Genomic DNA, 11858 nt, shown 5'->3' with positions numbered 1-11858 from the left:
TGTTGTGATTACTTGCAATCGCAATTACTTGGAATCATGATTACANTAATTGATTACTGTGATTGAAAAATGTAATCGATTACATTTTCGCTCTACTCTGATGTAATCAAAAATTTTGATTACTTGTAATCGTGATTACAAGTAATTAATTACATAGCTGTAATTATATGTAATCAATTACAGTTGTAATCGATTACTGTAATCGACGGCCAACTCTGCGCCCAGCTCACAACCCACGTAGTGGTCTCTCATTTACCTTTTTCCCCATAAAAGATATGTTTTTTAAAGAAAAGATTGTATTTATAAAATATAACTTAATTGCAATTGTAGATAAAAACATTTTGTCAATAATTGTAACGAAATGAATTATTACACGGATTTAAAAATTTAAATTTTACTTGAAAAATTATTTAAAATCGGGAATATAGAAAGTGCTGCACAAAAAGTCGAAGTAGTTGAGAAATAATTTTACTTTTAAACCCTTCAATTAATATTTTTTTAAATACAAGAATAAAGATTTTTTTTAAATTGCAGAATTGGTCAAAAATTACAGAAAAAAATCAATTAAAATTTTTTAATGGGAAAAAACGTTTTTTGTCCATTTGCATATTTGAAAAACTGCATGCATAATGTTATAAGTTCACTGATACCCAACAATTTAGTGTAAACAATAGAATCACCAAAATCAGAAACAAAATAGAAATTGAAATGTAAGAAACTGATATGACTAAAGCTTAAAATTGCAATAATAAAAACCAAATTAACTAACCCTTATATCGAAATGGCAGCAGTGAAATAGCATGTTCTTCAACGCTGAAACTAGCACAGACTAGTGATAACTTCTTTTCCCTTATTCAGCGAAGCATGTTAACAATCTTTAACGATAACCTTATATTGCATGACAGTTTAAATTGGAAATGATTCATCTTGCTAGAACTTTAGTGTTTTTGCAAAATTTCGATTTATTTTTGAAAAAAACTTTATGTCTGGCAAAATCTAATATCTTTCTTTTATTTTTCTTATTCAATCGTTTTTTATTACTTTTCACACTAAGTCAAATTCGAGAGGTTAAAATGAAAATTTCAAGATAGAGAGAGGAATTTTTTAACAACTGGATTAACAATCATTATTCAATGCAAAACAATTAGCAAAAAAAAAAAAAAAAAAACTTGAAACTACAACGAATTTCGAAAAAAATAATTAAATGAAGTTTAAAAATGGCCCTTTAAGCTCGTTAAATTTCAATTGTCAAGTTGCATTTCATCTATAGATCGACCAATATGTTTTTTTAACTATTTTTTTACCATTATGTTTCTTTTTAATTCTCAAACTAGTAATTGAATTTTAACTTTCCCTATTATATCAAGCTCCTTAAACAAAGCGAAACAAAAGCAAGCAAAGTGAAACTGCTTCAAAAAATTCGCAAAGAAAAGTACTTAATGCAATACTTTAAAACAAATTGAAATTTAAAAAAAAAATACACTTGAGTTAAGTTTTTGAACAAAAGCGACTTTTTCGTCACTTCAAGTTTCAAGCTTAGTTTGTAAAAGTTAATTTCGCCCATACTCGAGTTGATTTGAATATTATAGGTAAAGGCTATTATTTGATTAAAAAACTTCTTTTGCTTGAAAAACAAGCAGATGGAAGCAAATGTCAACACAGTTCAAGCAATCAAAAATAAGCGCTCATTCACGAGACTTGCCAGAGGCGAATGTAAACATTACATTAAATTTACATGTATCTACATTAGTAGAGATTTCGTCAAGTGTTAAACTAAAATGTTGCTCAAATTTACTACAACTTTAGTGTGGTGCCAAGTTGTACTATATTATTGAACTTCTGAAATGATACAACGCTTAGAACCATGATAGTTCAAGCTAAACATAACCATAATAATGTGTTACATTGACCAATGTTTACGTTCAAGTTATACTGTATCGTGAAATCAAGTTTAAGAGGGATTAAACTATTTAGCATTACAATTTACCTGTTAGATAATGTCATACTAAAATTACACGTATCAATACTATTAGAGATTTTGTTTTTTACTGAACCAACAACCTTTTACAAAAGTTTTTTACTGAACCTTTTACAAAATATGCTAGTTGCATTAAGCATATACCTAATAGAATTAACACATACCTATAGAATACTATGAAACATGTATGGTTCTCTTTGGCAACTTTGAGAGTAATATAAAAAGTTATGACTCTGATATAAAAATTTTAACTCGATTAATACTATATCAGGTCTATTATTATTTTCATTTTCAAAAATATAATAGTTTCAATAAACTAGCTCTTTGGCAGTTTTTAGATTAAGATTACAAGAGAGGCCCCAGTAATATTATTTATGAAGGTTAAAGCTCTTACTATATTATTTCAAGTAATTTATTATTTGTATTTTCAAAAATTAATACGATAAAATAATGCATTTTTTTTTTTTTTTTGCAAATTCGTTTTAGTTAAATTCATTTTAGTTAAAAGTTGCACATTCATTTTAGTTCATTTTAGTTAATTCATTATAGTTCATTTTAGTTAGTTTTTTTTGCAAATTCATTTATCAATAGATGTCAGCAGTTATTTCCTTGAACACGCTTTAATGATGACAGTGACAGAAATAAGTCTTAAAAAATGTATACTTCCCATAATATCAAGAAATTAGCAATATCAATCATTTTCAAACAAGTAATTTTAATCATGATAAATAAAACCTTCAAAACATAAAAATGCAAGTCATATTTTCATGTGTCGCAATTTTAAAATTAAACTAGATTCGAATCAAGTGGAATAACAATAACACCAAGTTTACCGTTAGAAAGACACTAAGAAATTTTACGAGTGAATTTGAAGATTCCAGCGTTGCATGTGTTATAAAATTATGACGTAGCTATGGTGTAATTTGCTTTTCCTCGCATTATAAAGTGTTATGATGTTATATTTTGCTTCATTTCATTCTAAAATGAATGTTCATTTTTCAGATTCAGATTTTTTTAAGCCTGTAATGTTTTAGAACTTATTTAAGTTGAAAACGTTTGAAGGTGAGTCAAATTCAAATTATAGTACTGTGTGATTATAATTTATAATTTTATTCAACGAAAAAGTTTAAGCAAAGTTTCAATTTCGTAGAGCAATTTTTTGAAGAAACCTTTCACCCAGATGGCAATTTATAATTTATTTCTTAAACGCTTCTATGTCTAAATAATAATTCTGTTTATATGATTCAACTTAGGAAAAAAGGGAAGAACAAAATAAAAGTCTTAAAAAGTAAAAAATAATGCAACAACTTATTAGGAGAAAGGTTGGGGTTTCAAATATTTTGTGACCATCGGCATGATGGTGGCAGTGTGGTTAGCAATATTGACCGATCGCGTGGAGTTCAAACTGCGACCTGGGATAGAACCCGAGATCTTCACGATGGTAGCACGGTGTCGCAACCACTGAGCCATAATGATAAAAAAGTTAATTTAGAATAATAAGAAAATAAGACTTTTAAAATTATTTTGGTGCACATTATTTTTCAAAGCAATTCCATTTTGAAAACAATCCGCGCACTTAATTATTTTTTCAAATTCAAAAAATATTTTTCTTAAAATACACTAGATAACACATGCACAATTTCAAGAAAAAATGATCATTTTTTTAATAATTAAGTAATTAAAAATGAAGTGGAATAATTAAAAAAGATGTTAACCTAAATATAGGTTTTAATATTGGTAAAACATGTTAATATTAACAAACTGAATAATTATAAAAAATTGCTATTTTATTTATTTTATTTAAAAAAAAAAAATCAGTGAGAGCCATTTTTGTTGCGCGTTTAAAAAAAGTGAGCAAAATTTGATATGCGTTTGAAAATGCTGACATATATAAATATTTGAATTAAAAAGACATACTGAGTTAAATAGACATAGCATAAATTGCTTATTTCTATGGCGTCTTCAAAAAGATGAAAAACTGATATCAAAACTCCTATAAGAACATGAGAAAACTCACTTTTTTACTTTTTTAAAAAACAAAAATATCGCTGTAATAGAATTCCTGAGAAGGATCTCTCTTCTAAGAATATTAATTAAGATAAAGCAGTTTTCAAACATTCATACAGAAATTTTACTACCAAATTTTTNTCTTAATTATTATTCTCCACTACTAAAACGTGGTTTTTAAAAATATTACTTTTTATTTTGAATTTTTTTTTAAGCTATTGTTATGACCATTTAAAGTTGGAAAAACCCATTTAGCATTTAAAGTGACCATTTAAAGCACATTTAAAGTTGCCATTAAAATTTTTTGTTACAGATAAAACAAAAAAAAATCAAAATATTTATTAAATAAATCAAATTAAATGATGGTTATCAAATGCATTGATTTGTTATCAAAATATCTTTCTTGGTATAATGAAATTCTTATTTCAATTAATAAATGTCAATATTCATTCTCCTTAATCCCACCAAGATTCCCTCAAAAAATTTCATATGGTGAAACTTATTCAAATATTATGTACCAATGCAGATTTATGTCATTACCAATGCATATTTTTATAAGCTCTGTAATAAAGTTAGTATGCAACATGTTCAATTACGGCCGTATCTGCTTTCTTAATTTTCGAACGGCTTCAACTAGGTTTTTAAAAAAGGTGTCCGGATATAGTAAAGTGGTTATGCTCTATAAGATCAGTTTACGTAAAACTGTCATCTGGTCGAAATCGTATATATGGCGTATCTATCTTGTTAACATATCGGCAGCCGGAAATAGGGCGGAGTGCATTATTAAGTTATAGTCCATAACTGATTTATTATCAATAAACAGTATAGTAGACCTTAACTATAGAGACACGGCTGGAAAGATGGAAAAATGAGAGAACCAAAATAGCACCTTTAAAGTTTTGTTCAGTAATTGAAAAATTAACTAACTGAAAGTATCGAGTATTTCAGATTTATCATTATTTGATCCAATTTAAGTCAAGTTAAGTAATCATTCGTGTGTTAGTCTTATAGGAACGTATACATAAAGCTTTCATTTATGCAGTGATATACCGGGATCTAACAAAAAGTGATAAAGAGACTTTTATTGGAGCATTGAACGAATTGATGTGTTTAATAGCATCGCAGGACACCAAAATAGCCTTATTAAGATCAAGAGTAGATGACGTATGTAATGTAAACCAAACAGTACTTGATCCGATAATAGAAGACCAATCTCGAAGTAATTATAGAAACAGGAAATCATATGCCGAAGTGTTAACAAGAGGTCACTCGGGCCAATCTCAAGTCCCAAGGGAACATGTTGCAGTTATCAGACCATTGAATGGTGGAGGAGACTCGGCCACTACTAAAGCAGCCCTACTGTCATGTTTAAATCCAGGAAACATTAGAGTGGGAATTAAGAGAGTATCAAACATCAGAGAAGGAGGAGTAATTATAGAAACAGATACTGCAGAGGGTCTGGACGCAATGAAGAAAGAAATAGAGAGTGCCTGTGAGCCACCTAAATTGAAATGGCCGAGAATCAACTTACTTGGAGTTGACGAGGAGCTTACTACAGAGGAGGTACAGGATCACTTAACCAAGCAAAATTAGGAGATGGAAAACGGAGAAATAAAGGTAATGGCTAAACTTAAGGCTAGGAAAGGTAAATCACATAGAATCATAGAGGTTGAACCTAATACTTTCAGATTGCTTAAATATAAGGAAAAAATTAATATTGGCAAGAAGAGATATAAGTTTGAAGAAACTTTCGGAATTAGACAGTGCTATAGATGTGCGGGAATTGGTCACGTTGCGAGAGATTGCAAGAACCCGAAAATATGTAGGGGATGTTCTTCGGCAGAACACAGGGAGAATGAGTGTGAAGAGGAAAATTTCTGCAAACACTGTCATGATGCAAATGAAAAGTTTAAACACGCATTGGACGTCGAGCACCGACCGCTTGACAAGGAATGCACACAGTACCTCAGAGCACTGAAAATACAGATGAAAAGGACAGACTATGAACTGTAACACACTAAATGACACTAACTTGGGACACATTAACTTGCATCATAGTCGAATCGCAAATATTCAATTTTGTGAACATTTCATAGAGCAGAATCTTAAACTAGCGAATTTAAATGAACCTTACTTTAATAAGGACAACATCATCACTGGCTTTCCCAACAGATTCAGCGTCATACATGATAGAGACAGACCTAGAGCAGCTATTGTGGTTCCCCCAGATGTACAGGGCATTTTCTTGGTATGTGCAACTAGAGATATTTGTGTTATCGGTTTCAAGTTAAATAGTGACACTTATACATTTATTTCAGCTTACTGCTCACCAAGTGATTGTATTCTAAATTTTTTAACAAATCTTGAATCAATCTTGGTGGCCTCTGGGAACAAAAAAATAGTGCTATGCGGAGATCTAAATGCCAAATAAATGGCTTGAGGACCCAGGAGTGATGCCAGAGGAGAAGCCGTCATGGACTTATTACAAAGGCATAACTTAAATGTTGTTAACAATCCCGATTCCCCTCCCACTTACAACTCTCTCCTCGGACAGAGTTGGATAGATATCATTGCTGCAAATTTTGAACAAATTGGTGATTATAGAGTCCATGACGGGGTCTCATGTTCGGATCATGACTTTATTATGACAACTATTAAGCTTAAGAAGTATAGTTATATGAATTCACAAAATAACATAAGGTACAAACGAATTGACTGGCTTAGCCTTAAAATTAAGATTGCCGAGATTGTTGAACAAAACAGTGTTGAGGATCTAGACAGTACTGAAAAAATATTGACAATTTCATCACTAAAATTAATTATGATAATAAAATGGCATGTGGTAAGGTCATGGTCCGAAAAACAAATTATAATTATCATAAGCATTGCTCCTGGTTTGGGAAGTATGAGGAAATTAACCAGGACCCTTAGAAGGAAGTTTCAGAGGGAGAACAACCCGGATACTAAAATGAAATATAGGGCCAAATTTAAATTAACTTATGCTAGGTATAAAAAAGCTATTCGACAGGCAAAAGCGGTCGACCTTCAACAATATATCAATAATCTTCCTTCTGGGAAAGCTTTCGGAGCTCCATACAAAATTGCGAAGGGCTCTTTGGGTCATCAATCAGTAAACTTTCCAATAGTAAATAACGGACAACAAACAGATAGTTATAACAACACTATTGAGGAAATTATGCACCACCACTTCCCTGAGGTGCCAAGTGAAAATGTGTTACAAAACAACACTGGCCTTTCTGATCCAGATTTCAGTGCTGATGAACTGAGACTCGTTATTAACAAACTTAAACCAGAAAAGTCACCAGGTCCTGATGGCATACCTAACGAAATATTTAAAGACATCTTTTACGTTAATGAAAATTGGTTATTGAAGCTGTTTAACATATGTTTAAATTTAAGATATTTTCCAAGACCTTGGAAAATAGCCAGAGTCACTCTCATTCAAAAACCGAATAAAAACCCTCACGTTTCGAGTTCTTATCGGCCTATCTCACTTCTTTCGGTCTGGGGAAAGATATTGGGCAAATTGTTAACCAAAAGAGTAGTTTATCACCTAGAGTCCAGAAACTTGTTACATCCAAACCAATTTGGTTTCAGAGCCGGGAGGGGTGCAGATGAGGCAATTAGGAAACTAGTATACCATGTATCGAAAAAAAAGAAGGAAAAAAAACATACTCTGGGTGTGGCTGTGGATATTGAAAATGCTTTTAACAACGCAGACTGGGAAATTTTGAAAAACACCATTAATACTTTGAATTTACCAGATAATATTACCGGCTGCATATTTAACTTTCTCAACTCTCGTTCCGCGATCTATACTAACAGAGAGGGGTCTAAAATTATTGATAAAAACATAAACTTGGGTGTGCCTCAGGGCTCTTACCTGGGACCAATTTTATGGTTAATTTTAATTAATTCCATTTTTACGCATTTTAATAATACTGATTTTAATAATTTTAATGATTTTATACTTGATGATTTTACTGTCATCGCTTTTGCTGATGATATTTAAATTCTGGTGAGTGATCCAGTTTTATATAGATTTGATGCTCTGGTGACACATATTTTAACCCAACTTTTGGCCTGGGCGGAAACAAATAAATTGAAATTCAGCAGGGGAAAAACCCAACAAATCACTTTTCCAAAAAGCAACAAGAAACTTACTAGACTACCCTGCATCAAATTTAAGGAAGATGAAACGAATAATATTAAAAACGTTAAACTTTTCAAATATCTGGGTGTCACTCTTGATTCAGGCTTGATCTGGATCACCCACTTGAACGATGTTAAAGAAAAATTAACAAGATTCAATTTGGGAATCAGGCGCGTCGCCAGGGCAATATGGGGCCCTCAGACCACGTATTCTCAAAAGGATTTATCTCCAAGCAAGTGAGAGATTAATTTTTTATGCTGCCAGTGTCTGGTATAAAAATAATGTCAAAATAAGCGAGAAATTATATTCACTTCAAAGAATTCCACTTCTGACGATCACTAAAACTTACTCAACAACAAGTACTGAAGCTCTCCAGATACTGACAGGAATCATCCGGATACAATTTAAAATCATAGAGGAGGTTACAATTAAACGCATAAAATGGGATTGGGGACTCAAAGATGTCTATGATGTTTTACCACCAGATTTTGATTTCACCAGATTTGATGTCCCCGACTTAGTCCACCCCTCTACGTATCGGGCCTTGACTTGGGGATATAACAGCCCAATAGATCAGGGTTTGGAGATCTTTACAGATGGCTCTAGAATGGAGAGAGACAATAAAAGTTCCTTCAGGACAGCATACGCAGTCATCATTAAGATTGACGGAATAGCAGTAGATCAAGTCTCCATGGACAATACCAATATTTTTACTGCTGAGCTGATGGTGATTGAGGCGGCACTAGATTGGACTATAACAAACAATATTACGCAAGCTACCATTTTTTTCAGACTCGCTTTCTTCCCTCCAGGCCCTGGCAGACCCAGAACCTTCCTCCAGACTCATCGAACAAACAAAAAGAAAATGGAGAGAGGGCATTGAATTAAATTGGTTCAAAGCACATGTTGGTATCCAGGGCAATGAGGAGGCAGATAGAGCCATAAAGAGCGCAATCGGCTCAGACATTAAAGATCTCCGGTGTCTGAGGACCCCTAAGATGACTAAAACAGACATAAGAAAACTTATCATGGCGAGCTGGGAAAGGAAATGGAGAGAATCGAGTAAAGGTCGGCAGACCTACAAATTCATTAAAACTCCGTCAACTACCAGACTACAAGTAAACTTTTATTTAAATCAATATTTGACGGGGCACGGAGTGTTTGGTACTTATCAAAAGAGATTTTTTAACAAAGACGATAAATGTAAATACTGTAACGAAAAACATACACTTGAACATCTACCATATTTCTGCAATCATTTCCAAGCACTCCGACAAAATTTATTCAATGATTAAAATGACCAACAAATTTTTGCAAACAATAGATGTAGAGAAATAATCAAAACCATCATCAAAACCGATCTAGAGGATCTGCTGGCACTAGTTTTTAACAACTAATTAATATCTCCATTTCCGGACCAGCTTGTAATTTTTATATTATGGACCACGACCCAAGTTTTTAAGGTGTATTTATACGGTTTTAGACCACTTTTTACTCTATTTGCATTTTTAATTGTTTCGATTTTATCTTGCCTATTATAAGCTTTAATGTTTTTTTTGTACAAATTTTTAACGTTCCTTCATTGTACTATTATTTTATTGACCTCGTGTCTTTTAGTCAATGAATTTTAACAACTTTTTCTTATTTATGTTTATTTGTTTTTTATATGTTGACTATTTTATGTCAGTCTTTTGTGTTATTTTAACTGTACTTCTCTTAATCATTTTAGTGATTTCGATGTTTTTACTTTAAGTGCGATATTCATTTTTAATCTTCTAAAATTTTTTATGTCTTATTATATCGACTTTGAGAGTACACTCGATTCTTTACAAATTTTTATGTTGAATTTTTAGACCCTTTTGATCAATTGTATAATTTTAGCCTTTAACTTCATTTATCAATTGTCCCTTATAATCTTTTTACCATTTTTCCTGTATTTTAAACTTCAAGTTTTTAAACCACCAGTTTTCGGTCATGAGGTTTGATCAAAAATATTTTTCATGAAGCTTGTACAAATTCCATTATATTTTGACAGCTCTCACATGGTAAATTCTAGGCCTTACATAGTAGATATCGTTAATTTTATTAAATTTCAAATATTTATAAGGGTCCGTTGGCCAATTTATAAACTTTAATTTTTTTTCCTCTTTTTTTTTTCTTCCTGAATTTATCATATATTTCATTGTAGACATCAATCTAGATGTTTAACTTCACCTATTAGTTAATAGTCGGAATAATCACAACTATTATACATGTAAAACGTTTAATTCTAGAGGTGAATTTGTTACTTTTGTTTTTTTTTGCCCGATTACCTCCGGGCTGTTGCCAAAATAGTACTAGGTTTTTTTCTTGTTTTTAAATAAATGCCACGGAGGGGCTTCGCCGGGCCCCTCGGCCAGTGCGTGTGCCAGATACTCTCTGTCCACTTCCGGCTGTGCGGGAGACTGTCACGGCGACAAGTTTAAAATTTTTCCCGCATACCCATATCTGGGGGGATCGGGTACCTAATTAACCTTACCAAGTTTGTTTGGTTCTACTCAACCAAATCTACGTCGAGTCTAGAGGCAATAGATAAGTTAAAAACTCAACAGATAATTTTTGGAAATCCTTCACGAATAATTATTGACAGAGGTACTGCGGTTACTTCATCAGATTTTGAGACTTATTGCCAAAAATAAGGTTTCGAACATCTAAAAATAACAACAGGCATTCCTCGTGGTAATGGGCAAGTGGAAATAATGCATTAGATCCTCATACCTATACTGGCAAAACTTTCAATAAAAGATCCTACTAAGTGGTACAAATTTGTTCCAGCAGTACAGCGTACCATTAATTCTACAGCTCCTCGGAGCACTCAGAGGACACCCTTCCAACTTCTAACAGGAGTGAAAATAAAACAAAAGAGGGCTTATAAATTCTGCAAATGTTTCAGAACGAACACATAGAATCCTTTATCCAAGATAGAGAGAATATTCGAGAAGATGCCAAAAAGAATATCTTGAAGATCCAAGAAGAGAACCGCAGGCAGTATAATAAAAGAAAGAAGAAAGCCAATGAATATCGAGTAGGAGACTTAGTTGCAATCCAGAGAACTCAGTTCGGATCTGGTGTCAAATTAAAACCAAAGTTCTTCGATCCATACCAATTCACGAAAGTGAAGAAGAATGATAGATACGAAGTATTGAAAGTTGGGAATCACGATGGACCGAACAACACTTCATCTTCAGCTGACCACATGAAACCGTGGTCAGTAAATTAAAAAATTGTTTTTTATTTTTTATACTTTGCTTTCTCGTTTCCTCCCCCCTTTTTTTTTCAGGTAACTGTGTCTAGAAGCTGTTCCAATGGAAAATGAGGACATTTTGTTGTCAGGATCGCCGAGCTGTAGGAGCTGCAGTTTCAGCCACATGGTGTAATATCTCGGCAGATTACAACATTCTTCATCATGTAATACTGAGAAATATTTCATTATTCTCTTCATCATTGAACGGTGCCAGGGAGTCCAGATGGGGAAGTCCCGAATTTATAATTAACTCTCTTCGATAGAACAATCAAATTTCTCTACACTTCCGATTTGGCAACCACTGCGAGAAGGCAGTTCTTACCAATCATACTACTGTTAATTCCTTTTATTTCTATTAAATGTTAAGTTTGCTTATTTTATATATGTATATATTTCAATATCTAATATATATATAT

The 11858-nt window shown here is 32.4% G+C and overlaps 1 protein-coding gene across 1 annotated transcript in view; it reads left to right on the top strand.

Moving 5' to 3' along the window:
* Nucleotides 1–2781: 2781 nt before the first annotated feature.
* LOC107437277 (solute carrier family 35 member G1-like) overlaps nucleotides 2782–11858 on the top strand; it is an 11940-nt gene continuing 2863 nt past the window's right edge. The window contains exon 1 of the mRNA XM_016049209.3: nucleotides 2782–3040. The gene's annotated coding sequence lies outside the window, so the exon portion shown is untranslated. The remainder of the gene's footprint in view (nucleotides 3041–11858) is intronic.

This window comes from Parasteatoda tepidariorum, chromosome 2 (genome assembly GCF_043381705.1).
Source record: "Parasteatoda tepidariorum isolate YZ-2023 chromosome 2, CAS_Ptep_4.0, whole genome shotgun sequence".
NCBI classification, from domain to species: Eukaryota; Metazoa; Arthropoda; class Arachnida; order Araneae; family Theridiidae; genus Parasteatoda; species Parasteatoda tepidariorum.
Note: the sequence above shows the minus strand (reverse complement) of the source record. Positions and strands in the feature narration are given on the sequence as shown.